The sequence below is a fragment of the Mobula birostris genome, unplaced genomic scaffold (assembly GCF_030028105.1).
Source record: "Mobula birostris isolate sMobBir1 unplaced genomic scaffold, sMobBir1.hap1 scaffold_3067, whole genome shotgun sequence".
Lineage (NCBI taxonomy): Eukaryota > Metazoa > Chordata > Chondrichthyes > Myliobatiformes > Myliobatidae > Mobula > Mobula birostris.
In genome coordinates, this window is record NW_027276128.1 from 3373 (window position 1) to 22751 (window position 19379).

The 19379-nt window shown below is 52.7% G+C and overlaps 1 pseudogene; it reads right to left on the reverse strand.

Annotated features, from left to right (window-relative positions):
• Positions 1 to 4599: 4599 nt before the first annotated feature.
• Positions 4600 to 19379, reverse strand: part of LOC140192914 (semaphorin-3F-like) — a 33671-nt pseudogene continuing 18891 nt past the window's right edge.

Consider the following 19379-nt stretch of genomic DNA (forward strand, 5'->3'; position numbering starts at 1 on the left):
TGCGTGTTCTTGGTTATATTGGACTGATAAAAAAGAACGACCACCTTGGGTTGACTTGGAATTGAAAGCTGTGAAACAATTTTACTTAAGTTCGTATTAAGGAGCTTCTTTACCTGTACAACTAGCCAAAATTTCTATTTTAAATATGAATCCTATGATTAAGCAGTCATTATGAATTTGGTACCAGTTTCGAAAGTTTTTTAATCTTAAAAAAATTAACCTTCTTAGTTTAATTTATTGAAACTATTTATTTAAACCTTCACTTAGTGGTCCTACCTTTTCTCTTTGGAGGAATAAAGGAATTTATTCATTTATGGATTTGTTTCAAGAAGGCTGATTGATGTCCTTTGAGAAATTAGTAACTAAATACTCTCATTCATACTCACACTTTTTGCAATATCTTCAGGTCAGACATTTTTTACAAGAATATTTAAGTAATGTGTCAGCACCCTTCAACCACCGCTGAAACCTGCCTCGCGAAACCTTTTCATCCTCTCTCAGTACAGGACAGACACGGAGATAGTGGAGAGGGCAGAGAAGGGGTTTACTGGATTGCTGCCTGGATTAGAGAGGGTGCAGAGGAGATTTACCAGGATGCTGCCTGGACTACGGAGGGTGCAGAAGAGATTTACCAGGATGCTGCTTGGATTAGAGAGGGTGTAGAGGAGATTTACCAGCACACTGCCAGGATTAGAAAGGGTGCAGAAGAGATTTACCGGGATGTTGTCTGGATTGGAGAGGGTGCAGAGGAGATTTACCAGCACACTGCCTGGATTATAGAGGGTGTAGAGGAGATTTACTAGCACACTGCCTGGATTAAAGAGGGTGCAGAGGAGATTTACCAGGACGCTGTCTGGATTAGAGAGGGTGCAGAGGAGATTCACCAGGATGCTGCCTGGATTAGAGAGGGTGTAGAGGAGATTTACCAGGATAATGCCTGGATTAGAGAGGGTGCATAGGAGATTTACCAGCACACTGCCTGGATTAGAGAGGGTGCAGAGGAGATTTACCAGCACGCTGCCTGGATTAGAGAGGGTGCAGAGGAGATTTACCAGCACACTGCCTGGATTAGAGAGGGTGCAGAGGAGATTTACCAGCACACTGCCTGGATTAGAGAGGGTGCAGAGGAGATATACCAGCACACTGCCTGAATTAGGGAGGGTGTAGAGGGGATTTACCAGGATAATGTCTGGATTAGAGAGGGTGCAGAGGAGATTTACCAGCACACTGCCTGATGACACAGGGTGTCTGATGAGAACAGGCTGAGTGACCTGGGGCTTTTCTCTTTGAAGAGGAGTCCAAGATGATAAGAGGCCGAGATCGAGCGGACTTTACCTTGGGGCAGAAATCGCTAATATGAGGGGGTATAATTTTAAGATGATTGGAGGAAAATATTGGGGGGATGTTGAGGTAGTTTATTTTACACATAGAGTAGTGGGAGCATGAAACTTCCTAACAGGGGTGGTGTTGGAGGCAGATACATTTGGGATATTTCAGAAACTCTTAGACACGTGGACGATAGAAAAATAGAGGGATATGTGGACAGGAAGGGTGAGACCGATTGTGGGGTAGGTTAAAGGGTCAGCACAGCATCGTGGGCTGAAGGGCCTGTACTGTTCTATAATGTTTGATGTTCTGTGTACGCATGGTCGTGACAATAAATCATTTTGACAGACAGACTCACTGTCTCAATGTCACATTCAAATCCCAGTTCCCCTCAGCACCCCCTACCACAGCACAGAGCTCCCTCCTCTGCACCCCTCCCTCCTCACCACCTCTCCCACAGCACGGCAATCCCTCCTCAGCACCCCTCCCACAGCACAGAGCTCGCTCCTCAGCGCCCCCTCTCCTCAGCACCGCTCCCACAGCATGGCGCTCCCTCCTCAGTGCCCCTCTCTCCTCAGCACCACTCCCACAGCATGGCGCTCCCTCCTCTCCACCCCTCACTCCTCAGTGCCCCTCCCTCAGCGTGGTGCTCCCTCTGCACAGTCAGGGTGGGTAACTGCAGTGCATTTTGCCAACGGTGCTCTCTGGAGGCGTTGTGAAAGAGGAAGGGAGCGTTTTGGGAAGAGAGAGGGGGTTGAAGAGGGAAGGAAGGAGGGAGGAAGGGAGAAGGGGGTAAGAAAGGTGGAGGGGGAGGAGGAATGAGGTGGATGGGGATTGCAGGGGAGGGAAAGAGAGTTAGGGGAGAGACGGGGAATGGAAGGGATGGGGAAGGGGAGGGATGGGGAAGGAGAGGGATGGGGGAAGGGGAGAGATGGGGGAAGGGGAGAGATGGGGAAGGGGAGGGATGGGGAAGGGGAGGGATGGGGAAGGGGAGGGATGGGGGGAGATGGGGGGAAAGGGGGAGGGATGGGGAAGGAGAGGGATGGGGGGAAGGGGAGAGATGGGGGAAGGGGAGAGATGGGGAAGGGGAGGGATGGGGAAGGGGAGGGATGGGGAAGGGGAGGGATGGGGGGAGATGGGGAAGGGGAGGGATGGGGGAAGGGGAGGGATGGGGAAGGGGAGAGATAGGGAAGGGGAGAGATAAGGAAGGGGAGAGATAAGGAAGGGGAGGGATGGGGAAGGGGAGAGATGGGGGAAGGGGAGAGATGGGGGAAGGGGAGAGACGGGGAATGAGAGGGATGGGGAAGGGGAGGGATGGGGAGGGAAGGGATGGGGAAGGGGAGGGATGGGGAAGGGGAGGATGGGGAGGGGAAAGGGAGGGAAAAAGAGGGTTGGGGAGAGACGGGGAAAGGAAGGGATGGGGAAGGGGAGAGACGGGGTAAGGGGAGAGATGGGGAAGGGGAGAAATGGGGAAGGGGAGGAATGGGGAAGGGGAGGGAGAGAGGGGGAAGGGGAGGGATGGGGTTAGGGAAGCGATGGGGAAGGGGAGGGATGGGGGGAGATGGGGGAAGGGGAGAGATGGGGAAGGGGAGAGATGGGGAAGGGGAGGAATGGGGAAGGGGAGGAATGGGGAAGGGGAGGGAGAGAGAGGGGGAAGGGAAGGGATGGGGAAGGGGAGAGATGGGGAAGGGGAGGGATGGGGAAGGGGAGGGATGGGGAAGGGGAGGGAGAGAGAGGGGGAAGGGGAGGGAATGATGGAGAGAGAGGGAAGGGGAAGGGGAGGGGGGAGTGGCGTGTGGCGTGGGGAGAGGAGGGATGAGGGAGGGAGAGAGAGGGGAAGGGGAGAGAGGAGAGGGAAGGGGAGAGAGGGGAGGGAGAGGGAGGGAGAGAGAGGAGAGGGGGGATGAGGGGGGGGGAGAGAGAGGGGGAATGAGGAGGGAGAGAGGGAGGGGAGAGGAGGGATGAGGGGGGAGAGGAGGGATGAGGGAGGGAGAGGGGAGGGGAGGAGAGCGGAGGGATGACGGAGGGAGAGGGGAGGGGAGGGGAGAGGAGGGATGAGGGAGGGAGAGAGAGGGAAGGGGAGAGAGGAGAGGGAAGGGGGAGAGAGGGGAGGGAGAGGGAGGGAGAGAGAGGAGAGGGGGGGATGAGGGAGGGAGAGAGAGGGGGGATGAGGGAGGGAGAGAGAGGGGGAATGAGGGAGGGAGAGAGGGGAGGGGAGAGGAGGGATGAGGGGGGAGAGGAGGGATGAGGGAGGGAGAGGGGAGGGGAGGAGAGCGGAGGGATGACGGAGGAGAGGGGAGGGGAGGGGAGAGGAGGGATGAGGGAGGGAGAGAGAGGGGGAATGAGGGAGGGAGAGAGAGGGGAAGGGGAGAGAGGAGAGGGAAGGGGAGAGAGGGGAGGGAAGGGGAGAGAGGGGAGGGAGAGGGAGGGAGAGAGAGGAGAGGGGGGGATGAGGGAGGGAGAGAGAGGGGAATGAGGGAGGGAGAGAGAGGGGAATGAGGGAGGGAGAGAGGGGAGGGAGAGGGAGGGAGAGAGAGGGGGAATGAGGGAGGGAGAGGGGAGGGGAGGGGAGAGGAGGGATGAGGGGGGAGAGGAGGGATGAGGGAGGGAGAGGGGAGGGGAGGAGAGCGGAGGGATGACGGAGGGAGAGGGGAGGGGAGGGGAGAGGAGGGATGAGGGGGGAGAGGAGGGATGAGGGGGGAGAGGAGGGATGACGGAGGGAGAGGGGAGGGGAGAGAGGGATGAGGGGGGGAGAGGAGGGATGAGGGGGGGAGAGGAGGGATGACGGAGGGAGAGGGGAGGGGAGAGGAGGGATGAGGGGGGAGAGGAGGGATGAGGGAGGGGAGGGAGGAGAGCGGAGGGATGAAGGGGGGAGAGGAGGGATGAGGGGGGAGAGGAGGGATGAGGGAGGAGAGGGGAGGGGAGGGGAGAGGAGGGATTGAGGGGGGAGAGGAGGGATGAGGGAGGGAGAGGGGAGGGGGAGAGGAGGGATGAGGGAGGGAGGGTTTTGCCTCCCCGACCGGACTGTGGGGCTCTGCAGCCGTTTTCCCCCGTCCCTACCCAGCCAGCGGGGAGGCAGCCGAGCCACCCGGCGCCGAGATCCCGCGGCAGCGTCCCGGCTCCCTGAGGCTGAAGCGAGAGCACGAAGCCCTCGAGTCGTCATCTATCCCCACCCCCAGCCACCCTTCATCTGTCCCCCATTCCCCTCCCCTTCATCTGTCCCCCATTCCCCTCCCAGCCCGTTCACGTCCAGGGAGCTGAGACTCTAGTGATTCATCCTCCTCGCGATTTGCATCCCTCCCCTCCCTCCGTCCCTCCACCAAGAGAAGCTGGGTGTGGCCGCTCCGCCCTGACAGGTTCTGCTCTCCCGTCCGGAGACCCGATCCCTCCCTCCCTTCCCTCTGCTGCTTGGTGATTCCCCCCTCCTTGCTCGCTTCCAACCCACGCTGCCGCCCCCCCCGCCCCGCACCTCCCCGTCCCTCGGTTTGGGGGGGGGGCGGTGAATACACTCACCGCGCCCGGCCGGGGGTAGGGCACACGGCCGGTGTAGGGCCCCCACTGGAAGTGCCGCCCCTCGCGGTGGGCGAAGGGGCCGTTGAAGACGGTCCGGACGTCCGACAGGGAGTAAACGCAGACGGCCGAGCCTCGGAACACGGAGCTGGAGGCAGAGCACAAGAGTGAGGGGGAGAAGAGAAAGTGAGGGGGGAGAGGGAGGGGGAGAAAAGGGGGAATGACGAAGGCTGGGGTGATCGAGTGCGGCAGAGGAGGCGGAGGTGAATCCACTCACCCCGAGGTGGAGAAGACGCCATAAATCCTTGGATTCTTCTTGTCCTGGGTCGGCTGAATGAAGACGTCGGCTGTGGGTGGAGTTGAGGGGGAGATGTGACCTGGGTTTGCCCTCCATTGCCCCTCACCTTCACTCACTCTCATCTTCTCCCTCCTCCTCCCCTCTGCTCCCCCAGTCACCAATCCCATCTCCTCTCCCCACCCAAGCCTCCCTCTCCTTCCATGTTAAAGATTAAAGTCTGTCCCGAGCCTTGTGGCCCATCAGGCCGGTGCTTATGCCGGTTTCCGTGGCGAAAAGTGACTGAGAGTACGAGACTCCCCCCACCCCCTGGATAGGACGCCAGTCTATCGCGAGGTTAACCCCCAACATTTGCCGGTACCCATTTCCAGCTGGGTGGACCGGAGCAGCGTGTGGTTAAGTGCCTTGTTCAAAGACACAACACGTTGTCTCACGACCTTCAGCTCGCTAGTCTAACGCCTTAACCACTTGACCACGCACCACACACTCTCCTTGCATGTGACCCTCCTTTTCATCCCCTCCTCTACAGCTCTTCTTCCCTCTCACCTCACACCCCTCCCCTCCTTCCTCACCCCTCCCCACCTTCCCTCCTCCCTCACCTCTACCCCCTTCTCTCGCCTCCAACCCCTTCCTGTCCTCCCTCCTCCATCCCCTCCCCTCCTCCTCCTCCCTCCCTTCATGACCCCCCCCACCCCAGCTGAGACTCACTCAGCTCATCAAAGGTGGTCTCCACGCCGTCGGCCCCTGCCACCCCACACACCAAGCGGGCCTTCAGGAAGCTCGTCCACTTGTTGACCAGGGATCGTTGCCCTCCGCTGTCGTTCTGTGGCAGGAGGGAGAGGGTTAACTCAGCTGGGAGAGAGGGAGGGATCCTCCCAGCCCCAGGTACGCCCAGCTGTAGAGGAGCAAAGCTTTCACTGCCCACCCCCCCCCCCCCGACCGCCAAGCTGGGGATGGGAACCAGATCGCCAAAACAGACAGTGGAATGGTTGTACAAAATCTACGTACATACAAAAAAATCAGGACCAAAAGGGTGAGCTTGGTGCACTAATGCCCTGACCTGAGTATCTTTCAAAGTAAGGGGTATTGTCGGAAAGGCAGCCGAGCTCAGGCCATGGACCAATAGCTGGGATTATGACATTGTAGCCATGAGTGAGAGTTGTTGCAGGAGGGACAGGACTGGCAGCTCAGTATTCCGGCTTCTGTTGTTTTCGATGCGACAGAACGGGAGGAGTTAAAAGAGGAATTGTGGCAGGACTAGTAAGGGAAAAAGTCACAGCAGTGCTCAGTCAGGACAGACTGGAGGGACCTGTGGGTGGAACTGAGAAATAAGAAGGGTATGACCACGTTATGGAATGGTATGGAAGTTATCCTTTTGGTATGGAAATTGTCCTGTCTGAGACCGGAAGAAGCTGCAGAAGATTGTGAACACGGTGCAGCACATCAGACAAACCAATCTTCTGTCCGTGGACTCACTTTACACCGCACACTGTCGGAGCAGTGCTGCCAGGATAATCAAGGACATGACCCACCCAGCCAACACACTTTTCATCCCTCCTCCCTCCGGGAGAAGGTTCAGGAGCTTGAAGACTCGTATGGCCAGATTTGGGAACAGCTTCTTTCCAACTGTGATAAGACTGCTGAACGGATCCTGACCCAGATCTGGGCTGTACCCTCTAAATATCCAGACCTACCCCTCGGTTTTTTTGCCCTACCTTACTTCCCATTTTTCTATTTTCTATTTATGATTTATAACTTAAATTTTTAATATTTACTATCAATTTGTAATCCAGGGAGCGGGAAGCGGAGAATCAAATATCGCTGTGATGATTGTACTTTCCAATTGTTTGGCAACAATAAAGTATGAAGTATAAGTATAAAGTTAATGGGGCTAAATTACGGACCACCCAACACTGAGGGATTTAGAGGAACAAATTTCTGGAGAGATTGCAGACTGTTGCAAGAAACATAAAGTTGTGATAGTTGGTGATTTTTAACTTTGCACATATCGACTGGGACTCCCAGGCTGTAATGGATGGGAAAGAGCCCACCAAATGTGTTCAGGAAAATTTCCTTCATCAGGCCATAGAAGTCCCAATGGGAGGGTGTGCAATACTGGGTCTATGATTAGGGAATGAGACAGGCCAGGTGACATAGATTTGTGTAGAGGAACACTTTGCGTCTACTGATCTAAATGCCATTAGTTTCGAGATAATTATGGAGGAGGATAGGTCTGGTCCCTGGGTTGAGATCCTAAGTCGGAAAAAGGCCAGTTTTGATGGTATCAGAAAGGATCTGTGAGGTGTTTATTGGGACAGGCTGTTTTCTGGAAGAAGTGTACTTGTTAAGTGGGAGGCCTTCAAAAGTGAAATTTTTGAGAGTGCAGAGTTTGCATGTTCCTGTCAGAATAAAAGGTTTAGGGAACCTTGGTTTTTGAGAGACATTGAGGCCCTGGTTAAGGGGAAAAAACGGAATTGCATAGGAGGAACAGACAGGCAGGAACAAGTGAGGTACTCGAGGAGTGTAAGAAATGTAAGAGAACACTTAAGAAAGAAATCAGGAGAGCTGAAAGGAGGCACGAGGTTGCCCTCGCAGACAAGGTGAAGGCGAATCCTAAGGGCTTGTACAGATATGTTCAGAGTAAAAGAATTGCCAGGGACAAGATCGGTCCTCTGGAAGATCTGTGTGGATTATTATTTATCAGAAGAGGTGCGGGACGATCTTAAGTGGATTTTTGTATCTGTATTTACCTGGGAGATGAACACAGTGTCTATAGAAGTAAGGCAAAGCAGCATGGAGTTCATGGGCCCTGTACAGATGACAGAGGAGGAGATGTTTGCTGTCCTGAGGCAAATCAGGCTGGGTGAATCCCTAAGGCCTGGGAAGGTGTTCCTTTGGACCCTGTGGGAGACAAGTGCAGGAGCTGCTGGGACCCTCGCAGAGCTACTAAAATCATCCTTAGCAACAGGAGAGGGCCCAGAGGATTAGAGGATAACCAGTGTTGTTCGATTGTTTAAGGAAGAATAAACCAGGAAATGAGAGACTGGTGAGTCTGGCATCAGTGGTGGGAAAATGATTGGAAGGTGTTCTCAGGGACCGGAAGCGTAAGTATTTGTATAGGATCCAGGCATGACTGCGCAGGCGCGTGGATATCAGTGAGTTAGACCGGCGGGAAGAATTTTAAAAGAAGACATAGAATGGGTGCCAGAGTAGAGGGAATCAGAGTAGGAGGGCTTTGGCTCAACGGGGCTTCAGCGATAATGGGTCGAGGCCAGGTAGGTTACCTGTGAAGAATAGGAACAGGAAGTATGTCTGAACTTGGTGTCAGATGTGGGAAGTCCAGGAGACCCCCAGCCTCCCAGACGGCCACATCTGCTGCAGCTGCTTAGGAACCGCGTTAGCGAACTGGAGATGCAGCTCGATGACCTTCGTCTGGTCAGGGAGAGTGAGGAGGTGATAGAGAGGAAGCTGTAGGCAAATAGTCACACCGGGGTCTCGGGAGACAGATAAGTGGGTAACAGTCAGGAGAGGGAAGGGCAGGAGTCAGATACTAGAGAGTACCCCTGTGGCTGTACTCCTTTACAATAAGCAGTCCTGTTTGAGTACCATTGGGGCAGACGGCCTACCTGGGGAAGCAACAGTGGCCGCGCCTCTGGCAGAGAGTCTGGCCCTGTGGCTCAGAAGGGTAGGGAAGGGAAGAGGATGGCAGCAGTGAGAGGGGACTCTATAGTTAGGGGGTCAGACAGGCGATTCTGTGGAAGCAGGAAAGAAACACGGATGGTAGTTTGCCTCCCAGATGCCAGGGTCCAGGATGTTTCTGATCACGTCCACAATATCCTGAAGTGGGAAGGTGAACAGCCGGAGGTCGTGGTGTATATTGGTACCAACGACATAGGTAGGAAAAGGGAGGAGGTTCTGAAAGCAGGCTAGAGGGAGTTAGGAAGGAAGTTGAAAAGCAGGACCTCAAAGGTAGTAATCTCAGGATTACTGCCTGTGCCACACGGCAGTGAGTATAGGAACAGAATGAGGTGGAGGATAAATGTGTGGCTGAGGGATTGGAGCAGGGGGCAGGGATTCAGATTTCTGGATCATTGGGACCTCTTTTGGGACAGGGGTGATCTATACAAAAAGGACAGGTTGCACTTGAATCCCAGGAGGACCAATATACTGGCAGGGAGGTTTACTAAGGCTACTGGGGAGAGTTTAAATGAGGATTGTTGGGGGATGGGAACCAAACCGAAGAGATGGAGGAAGGGGTGGTTGGCTCACAAATAGAGAAAGCTTGCGATAGGCAGGTGATAGAGAAGGGATGCACTCAGACTGATGGTTTAAGATGTGTCTATTTTAATGCAAGGAGTATCATGAACAAAGCAGATGAGCTTGGAGTGTGGATCAGCACTTGGAGCTATGATGTTGTGGCCATTACAGAGACTTGGATGGCTCAGGGGCAGGGATGGTTACTTCAATGCCAGGCTTTAGATGTTTCAGAAAGGTCAGGGAGGGAGCAAGAGGTGGGGGCGCGGCACTGTTGATCAGAGATAGTGTCATGGCTGCAGAAAAGGAGGAAGTCATGGAGGGATTGTCTGCTGAGTTTCTGTGGGTGGAAGTTAGAAACAGGAAGGGGTCAATAACTCTAGTGGGTGTTTTTAGTAGTAACAGGGACATCGAGGAGCAGATAGGGAGACAGATTCCGGACAGGTGCAATAGTAACAGGGTTGTCGTGATGGGAGATTTTAATTTCCACAATATTGATTGGCATCTCCCTAGAGCGAGGGGTTTAGGTGGGGTGGAGTTTGTTAGATGTGTTCAGGAAGGTTTCTTGACACAATATGTAGATAAGCCTACAAGAGGAGAGGCTGTACTTGATCTGCTATTGGGAAATGAACCTGGTCAGATGTCAGATCTCTCAGTGGGAGAGCATTTTGGAGATAGTGATCACAATTACCATAGCACTGGAGAGGGATAGGAACAGACAAGTTAGGAAAGTGTTTAATTGGAGTAAGGGGAAATATGAAGCTATCAGGCAAGAATTTGGAAGCATAAATTGGGAACAGATGTTCTCAGGGAAATGTATGGAAGAAATGTGGCAAATGTTCAGGGGATATTTGAATGGAATTCTGCATAGGTACGTTCCAATGAGACGGAGAGGATGGTAGGGTACAGGAACCATGGTGAACAAAGGCTGCTGTAAATCTAGTCAAGAAGAAAAGAAGAGCTTATGAAAGGTTCAAAAAAGCTAGGTAATGATAGAAATCTAGAAAATTATAAGGCTAGCAGGAAAGAGCTTACGAATGAAATTAGGAGAGCCAGAAGGGGCCATGAGAAGGCCTTGACGGACAGGATTAAGGAAAACCCCAAGCCATTCTATAAGTATAAGACATCAGAGAATAGGATGTATCAAGTGTGACAGTGGGAAAGTGTGCATGGAACCGGAGGAGATAGCAGAGGTACTTAAGGAATACTTTGCTTTAGTATTCACTATGGAAAAGGATCTTGGCGATTGTAGGGATGACTTACAGTGGATTGAAAAGTCTGACCATATAGACATTAAGAAAGAGGATGTGCTGGAGCTTTTGGAAAGCATCAAGTTGGATAAGTCACCGGGACTGGATGAGATATACCCCAGGCTACTGTGGGAGGTGAGGGAGGAGATTGCTGAGCCTCTGGCGATGATCTTTGCATCATCAGTGGGGATGGGAGAGGTTCCAGAGGATTGGAGGGTTGCAAATGTTGTTCCCTTATTCAAGAAGGGGAGTAGAGATAGCCCAGGAAATTATAGACCAGTGAGTCTTACTTCAGTGTTTGGTAAGTTGATGGAGAAGATCCTGAGAGGCAGGATTTATGAACATTTGGACAGGCATAATATGATTAGGAATAGTCAGCATGGCTTTGTGAAAGGCAGGTCGTGCCTTACGAGCCTGATTGAATTTTTTGAGGATGTGACTAAAAACATTGATGAAGGTAGAGCCGTAGATGTAGTGTATATGGATTTCAGCAAAGCATTTGATAAGGTACCCCATGCAAGGCTTATTGAGAAAGTAAGGAGGCATGGGATCCAAGGGTCATTGCTTTGTGGATCCAGAACTGGCTTGCCCACAGAAAGGTAAAGAGTGGTTGTAGACGGGTCATATTCTGCATGGAGGTCAGTCACCAGTGGAGAGCCTCAGGGATCTGTTCTGGGACCCTTACTCTTTGTGATTTTTATAACTGACCTGGATGAGGAAGTGGAGGGATGGGTTAGTAAATTTGCTGATGACACAAAGGTTGGAGGTGTTGTGGATAGTGTGGAGGGCTGTCAGAGGTTACAGCGGGACATTGATAGGATGCAGAACTGGGCTGAGAAGTGGCAGATGGAGTTCAATCCAGGTAAGTGTGAAGTGGTTCATTTTGGTAGGTCAAATATGATGATGGAATACAGTATTAATGATAAGACTCTTGGCAGTGTGCAGGATCAGAGGGATCTTGGGGTCCGAGTCCATAGAATACTCAAAGCTGCTGTGCAGGTTGACTCTGTGGTTAAGAAGGTGTACGGTGCATTGGCCTTCATCAACCATCGGATTGAGTTCAAGAGACGAGAGGTAATGTTACAGCTATATACAATCCTGGCCAGACCCCACTTGGAGTACTGTGCTCAGTTCTGGTCTCCTCACTACAGGAAGGATGTGGAAGCCATAGAAAGGGTGCAGAGGAGATTTACAAGGATATTGCCTGGATTGGGGAGTGTGCCTTATGAGAATAGGTTGAGTGAACTCAGCTTTTTCTCCTTGGAGTGATGGAGGATGAGAGGTGACCTGATGGAGGTGTATAAGATAATGAGGGGCATTGATTGTGTGGATAGTCAGAGGCTTTTTCCCAGGGCTGAAATGGCTAACACGAGAGGGCACAGTTTTAAGATGCTTGGAAGTAGGTACAGAGGAGACGTCAAGGTTAAGTTTTTTTTCCACAGCGAGTGGTGAGTGCGTGGAATGGGTTGCTGGTGACGGGGGTGGAGGCGGATACGATAGGGTCTTTTAAGAGACTCCTGGACAGGTACATGGAGCTTAGAAAAATAGAGGGCTCTGGGTAACCCTAGATAATTTCTAAAGAGGAGGAGGAGGGGGAGAAGATGGCAGCCCAACACAGCACGCGCGGCCACCCCGCTGAATGATGTCTGTAATCTGTCAAGTAGGGGACCGTGCACAATCCTGATTTGATGGAGACGGACGTGAGAGTATGGAGGAACATCTGGAAAACTTCTGAAATACCCGCTTCGCTGCCACTGCTACTGTGTGGTAACCGGAATCTCCGGAGCTGAAGGCCCCGAAACCCCCGGCTTTGCTTGTTTCAGCGGCCGGGGAGAGGTCGAAGGCGCTCGGCAGAGGATGGCACTCGGGAGGCTGTATCGGAGGGGCTGGTCGGAAGCTCGAAGTTTTCGGATGGACGGACTAGGTGTTGGCTGTGGTCGGCTGCTTCCAAGGCATCGGCAGTTGTTGGTGTCTGGAGGTTTATGGCAGGGAGTTTCTCCTTTTTGCTGCCTGCTATCGGGGACTTGGGAGTTGATTGGGACCTGAGACTTTTTTTTGCCGTGCCCATGGTCTGCTCTTTATCAAATGATGGTATTGCTTTGCACTGCTGTAACTATATGTTATAATTATGTGGTTCTGTCAGTGTTAGTCTTTGGTTTGTCCTGTTTTCTGTGCTATCACTCCGGAGAAACATTGTATCATTTCTTAATGCATGTATACATTTCTAAATGACAATAAAAGAGGACTGAGTGTTCTCAGAATCTAATCTAAGTAAGTTCATGTTCGGCACAGCATTGCGGGCCGAAGGGCCTGTATTGTGCTGTAGGTTTTCTATGTTTCTATCTGGATAGTCAGCATGGCTTCATGTGTGGTCGGTCATTTCTAACCAATCTTGTAGAGCTTTTCAAGGAAGTTGCCAGGGAAGTTGATGAAGTCAAGGCAGTAGATGTTGTCTACATGGACCTTAGCAAGGCACTTGACAAGGTTCCGCATGGGAGGCTGACCAAGAAGGTTCAGTCACTCAGCATTCGAGACGAGGTAGTAAATTGGATTATTCTGTACCTCGGTTTCGTGGGAGAAACTAGAGAGTGGTAGTCAATGGTTGTCTGCCTGACCGGAGGCCTGTGACCAGTGGGGTGCCAGACTAGTGCTGGGGCTCTTTTCGTCATCTGTATCAACGGTCTGGTTGATAATGTGGTTAATTGAAGCAGCAATTTTGTGAATGACCTCAAGATTGGGGGTGTAGTGGACAGCGAGGAAGACGATCAGAGCTTGCAGTGGGATCTGGATCAGCTGGGAAACTGGCCTGAAAAATGGCAAATGGAACTTAATGTAGAGAAGTGCCAGGTAGGACCAGGGCAGCTCTTACACAGTGAACGGTAGGGTACTGAGGAGTGTGGTGGAACAAAGGAATCTGGGAATACAGGTTCGTAATTCATTGAAAACAGCATCACATGTAGATAGTGTTGTAAAGAAAGCTTTTAGCACATTGGCTTTCATAAATCCAAGTACAGGAGATGAGATGTTATGTTGAAATTGTATAACACGTTGGTGAGGCCTATTTGGAGTATTGTGCGCAGTTTTGGTCACCTACCTACAGGAAAGATGAAAAACAAGGTTGAAAGGATACAGAGAAAATTTAAAAGGATGTTGCTGGGTCTGGTGGATCTGAGTTAGAAGGTAAGATTGAATAGATTAGGATTTTATTCCATAGAACGTAGAAGATTGAGTGGAGATTTGATAGAGGTCTACAAAATTATGAGGGGTATAGATAGGGTAATTGCAAGCAGGCTTTTTCCACTGAGGTTGGGTGAGACTAGAATTAGAGGTCATGGGTTAAGGGTGAAAGGTGAAGTGTTTAAGGGGAACATGAGGGGAAAGCTCTTCACTCAGAGGGTGGTGCAGTGTAGAAGGAGCATCGATTTCAACATTTAAGAGAAATTTGGACAGATACATGAATGGGAGGGGGTATGGTCCGGGTGCAGGTCGGTGGGACGAAGCAGATTGATGGTTCAGCACAGACTAGATGGGCCGAAGATGCTCCCATGACTCCAACCTTCCTGCACGGATCTCTGTGAACTCACCAAGCACACCCGTCCGATCCGGGAGTAGATCTGTCGGCTCCCGGCTTCCATCGATTTCTCCCGGAAAAAGAAGTACACCTTGTCGTCCGTGCTGTCTGCACTATCCGGGATCATCCGGGCATGGATGAAGATCGGATCTGCGGGGAGAAGGGAGGGGGAGAGGGAATCACAACTCTGGCCTGGCGGAGAGATCCTTCACCGCGGATGAGGGGAAGACGGCTGGGGGGGGGGGGCGGGCGGGCAGTGTTGAGGGAAGCGGGCAGGCTGCAGATGGACTTGGACAAGGCGGCACAGGGTCCTGGGTTCATTCTCCCCGAGAATGTGCAGATTTCCTCCAGGTGCTCTGGTTTCCTCCCTCTTTCCAAATGCATAAAAGGTTAGTTGGGTGTAATTGGGCAGACTGAACTCAATGTGCTGTATCTCTTAAGAAAAATAAAAGGTTTGGAGAACGGGCAAAGAAATGGTAGATAGAATACAGTTTTCAAAAGCAAGGACGTAATGTTGAGGCTTTATAAAGCACCGGACAGGCCTCACTGGTGAGCAGCTTTGGGCCCTTAGCTAGGAAAGGAGGTGCTGGCTTTGGAGACGGTCCAGAGGAGGTTCAGGAGAATTGTACCGGGAATGAAAGGGTTAATGTGTGAGGAGCATTTAATCACCCTGGGCCTGTACTTGCTGGAATTTAGTACAATGGGGGGGGAGGGGAGAGACCTCATCGTAACCAATCAAACATTCAAGTATAGTGGGAGAGTCTATGACCAGAGGGCACAGCCTCAGAATAGAGGGATGTCCATTTAGAACAGAGACGAAGAGGAATTTCTTTCGCCGGAGGGCATGATGAATCTGTGGAATTTATTGCCACAAACCGCTGTGGAGGCCAAGTCAGTGAGTGTATTTAAAAAGGAGGTTGATCAGCTCCTGGTCCTCGAAGTTGGGAAGGCAGGAGAATGGGGCTGAGAAAGATAATAAATCGGCTGCGATGGAACAGTGGAGCAGACTCTCGATGGGCCCAATGGCCTAATTCTGATCCTATGTCGTATGGTCTACCTTGTGTCCCCGCTTTCAGAAGGAAATCAGATATCTCTGCAGCGTCACTCTTGTCCTCTCAGTGTTAATTACCAGCTACTAGACATCTTGAACAACAGACACAACGTAAGACAGGCGTAAGATAGTGCGGAAACGTAGTAGATTAAGCACGATGATTTACGGCACTGGTGACCGGGTTCAATTCCCGCCGCTGCCTGTAAAACGTGTGAACGTTCTCCCACTGCCGGTAAACCGGTCAATGTAAATTGACCCCTGATTTTATAGGCATCCGTTAGTCTCGTGAGACCATGGATTCGCGCCTTGGAAGGTTTCCAGGGCACAGGCCTGGGCAAGGTTGTATGGAAGACCAGCAGTTGCCCAGGCTGCAAGTCTCCCCTCTCCACACCACCGATGTTGTCCGAGGGAAGGGCATTAGGACCCATACAGCTTGGCACCGGTGTCGTCACAGAGCAATGTGTGGTTAAGTGCCTTGCTCAAGGACACAACACGTTGCCTCAGCCAAGGCTCGAACTAGCGACCTTCAGATCACTAGACGAATGCCTTAACCACTTGGCCATGTCCTGTGATTAGGCTGGGGTTCAATCAGTGGTTGCTGGGCAGCACAGCTCAAAGGGGCTGAACGGCCTACTTTGCACTATATTCAATAACTACACAAACTGCTGGAGGAACTCAGCAGGTCGGGCAGCATCTATGGAGGTAAACGGACAGTCAGCGTTTCGGGCCGAGCCCCTTCATCAGTCCTGATGGACGGACACCCCACCGGTCCAGGGGAGGCCCCGTGGCGTAGCACTGTTGCAGTATCAGCAACTCGAGTTTAATTCCGCTGCTGTCTGTAACGGGCTTGTGCGTTCTCCCTATGATCTGTGCTGTATTGTAGGCAGGGTGTGTTAGTTCCCCCTCTCATTCCAAAGCAGTACGGGTTAGGGAGTTGTGGGGACGTTGCGTGGCCGCCCAGCACGACACTTGCTCATTTGATTTAAAGCAAATGACGCAGTTCACCGTCTTTCGATGGACGCGTGACAAACAGAACTAATCTTTTAAATCTTTATCTCAACACGTGAGAGGAAGGGTGTGAGGGTTAAGATGTTTTTCTTACACTCAGTGGCCACGTTATTAGGTATGCCTGCTCACTATTACAAATAACTAATCAGCCAATCATGTGGCAGCAACTCAGTGCGTAAAAGCACGCCGACGTGGTCACGAGGTTCAGTTGTTGTTCAGACCAAACATCAGAATGGGGGAATAAATGTGATCGAAGTGACTTTGACAGGGGAAGGATTGTTGGTGCCAGATGGAGTGGTTTGAGTATCTCAGAAACTGCTGATCTCCTGGGATTTTCACACACAACAGTGTCTAGAGTTTACGGAGAACGGTGTGAAAAACAAAAATCCAGTGAGTGGCAGTTCTGTGGGCAAAAATCTCTTGTTAATGAGAGAAAATGGCCAGACTGGTTCAAGCTGACAGGAAAGTGACAGTAACTCAAATAGCCACACGTTACAACTGTGGTGAATGGAAGAGCATCTCTGGACGCACGAAACACATTACACATTGAAGCGGACAGGTGACAGCAGCCGAAGACCACACTGGGTTTCACTCCTGTACCTAATAAAGTGGCCACTCTGTAAACCTGACTCTGATTATGTCCAAGTCCCTTCGATCCCATCTCATGACCCTCTCAACAACCTGGGATTGATCTCACCAACAGGAACCTGGTGATCCTCAGCTCTGACCAGCAGGCTTATAAACACCTCCCACGTGAAAAATGCAAACCTACCCCACCCCCCCAAATTTTGTACTTTGGCCCCAAGCTCCAGTCTGATCCTTATCTGAAGCTGAGTTGTGATCGATGTTTCCTAAATGCTCCCCTCCCTACTGTAACTCCCCCAGCCAGAAACAAACAAGAGAAAATGTGCAGATGCAGAGCAAAACACACAAAATGCAGGAGGAACTCAGCAGGCCAGGCAGCATCGATGGAAAAGAGTAAACAGTCGGCATTTTGGGCTGAAATGACGGGTCCTGCTGAAGGACCTCGGACTGAAACATTGACTGTACTCTTTTCCATCAATGCTGCCTGGCCTGCTGAGTTCCTCCAGCATTTTGTGTGTGTTCCTCCTCCGGCTGAGCTCACTTCCCAATCAGGACTAAGCCCAAGGGAGTTGGCTAATTCCAGAATCCCCTCCCGTATCGTGTGGCTCTCCCGCTTACCGTTAAGCCACCTCGAGTCATGCTGTTCCGTCCTGATGGCTGGACGATCTCCCAGACTGCGGAATACCGCTGCGTCCATCCCCATGAAGTCGACGTGGACCCCAGCATAGAGATTTCCATCTAGGGAACGTTGGCGGTGAGGGAGGAGACATGGAAGGTGTCAGATCAAGGAAGGAGCTTTACTTGCTACCTATTCCTGCGATCGCAATTCCCACCTCCTCACCAACGCTACCCCTCCTCACTGCCCTCCCTCTTCACCAACGCTACCCCTCCTCACTGCTCCTCCCTCCTCACTACCCTTCCCTCCTCACCAACTCTACCCCTCTTCACCAACGCTACCCCTCCTCACTACCCTTCCCTCCTCACAGCCCTCCCTCCTCACCAACTCTACCCCTCCTCACTGCCCCTCCCTCTTCAACAACGCTACCCCTCCTCCCAGCCCCTCCCTCCTCACCACCGCTACCCCTCCTCACTGCCCCTCCCTCCTCACCAACTACCCCTCCTCACTACCCTTCCCTCCTCACCAACTCTACCCCTCGTCACCAACGCTACCCCTCCTCACTGCTCCTCCCTCCTCACCAACGCTACCCCGCCCTCCTCACCAACTACCCCACCTCACTGCCCTCCCTCCTCACCAACGCTACCCCTCCTCACTACCCCTCCCTCCTCAACAACTAACCCTGCTCACTACCCTCCACTCCTCACCAACTACCCCACCTCACTGCCCTCCCTCCTCACCAACGCTACCCCTCCTCACTACCCCTCCCTCCTCACCAACTACCCCTCCTCACTACCCTTCCCTCCTCACCAACTAACCCTGCTCACTACCCTCCACTCCTCACCAACTACCCCTCCTCACTGCCCTCCCTCCTCACCAACGCTACCCCTCCTCACTACCCCTCCCTCCTCACCAACGCTACCCCTCCTCACTGCCCCTCCCTCCTCACCAACTACCCCTCCTCACTACCCTTCCCTCCTCACTGCCCATCCCTCCTCACCAACGCTACCCCTCCTCACAGCCATACCCTCCTCACCAACTACCCCTCCTCACTACCCTTCCCTCCTCAATGGCCTCCCTCCTCACTAACTCTACCCCTCCTCACTGTCCCTCTCTCCTCACCAACGCTACCCCTCCTCACTGCTCCTCCCTCCTCACTAACGCTACCCCTCCCTCCTCACTACCCCTCCCTCCTCACCAACGCTACCCCTCCTCACTGCCCCTCCCTCCTCACCAACTACACCTCCTCACTACCCTTCCCTCCTCACCAACTCTACCCTTCCTCACTGCCCCTCCCTCCGCACCAACGCTACCCCTCCTCACTGCCCTCCCTCCTCACCAACTACCCCTCCTCACTGCCCCTCCCCCCACACCAACTACTCCTCCTCACTGCCCCTCCCTCCTCAGCAACTCTACCCCTCCTCATAGCCCCTCCCTCCTCACTGCTTCTCCCTCCTCACTGCTCCTCCTCACTGCCCCTCCCTCCTCACCAACTACCCCTCCTCACTACTGTTCCTTCCTCACCACCTCTACCCCTCCTCACTGCCCTCCCTCCTCACCAACTCTACCCCTCCTCACTGCCCTCCCTCCTCACCAACTCTACCCCTCCTCACTGCCCTCCCTCCTCACCAACTCTACCCCTCCTCACTGCCCCTCCCTCCTCAGCAACTCTACCCCTCCTCATAGCCCCTCCCTCCTCACTGCTCCTCCCTCCTCACTGCTCCTCCTCACTGCCCCTCCCTCCTCACCAACTACCCCTCCTCACTACTGTTCCTTCCTCACCACCTCTACCCCTCCTCACTGCCCTCCCTCCTCACGAACGCTACCCCTCCCTCCTCACTAACGCTACCCCTCCCTCCTAACCAACTATCCCTCCTCACTACCCCTCCCTCCTCACCAACGCTACCCCTCCT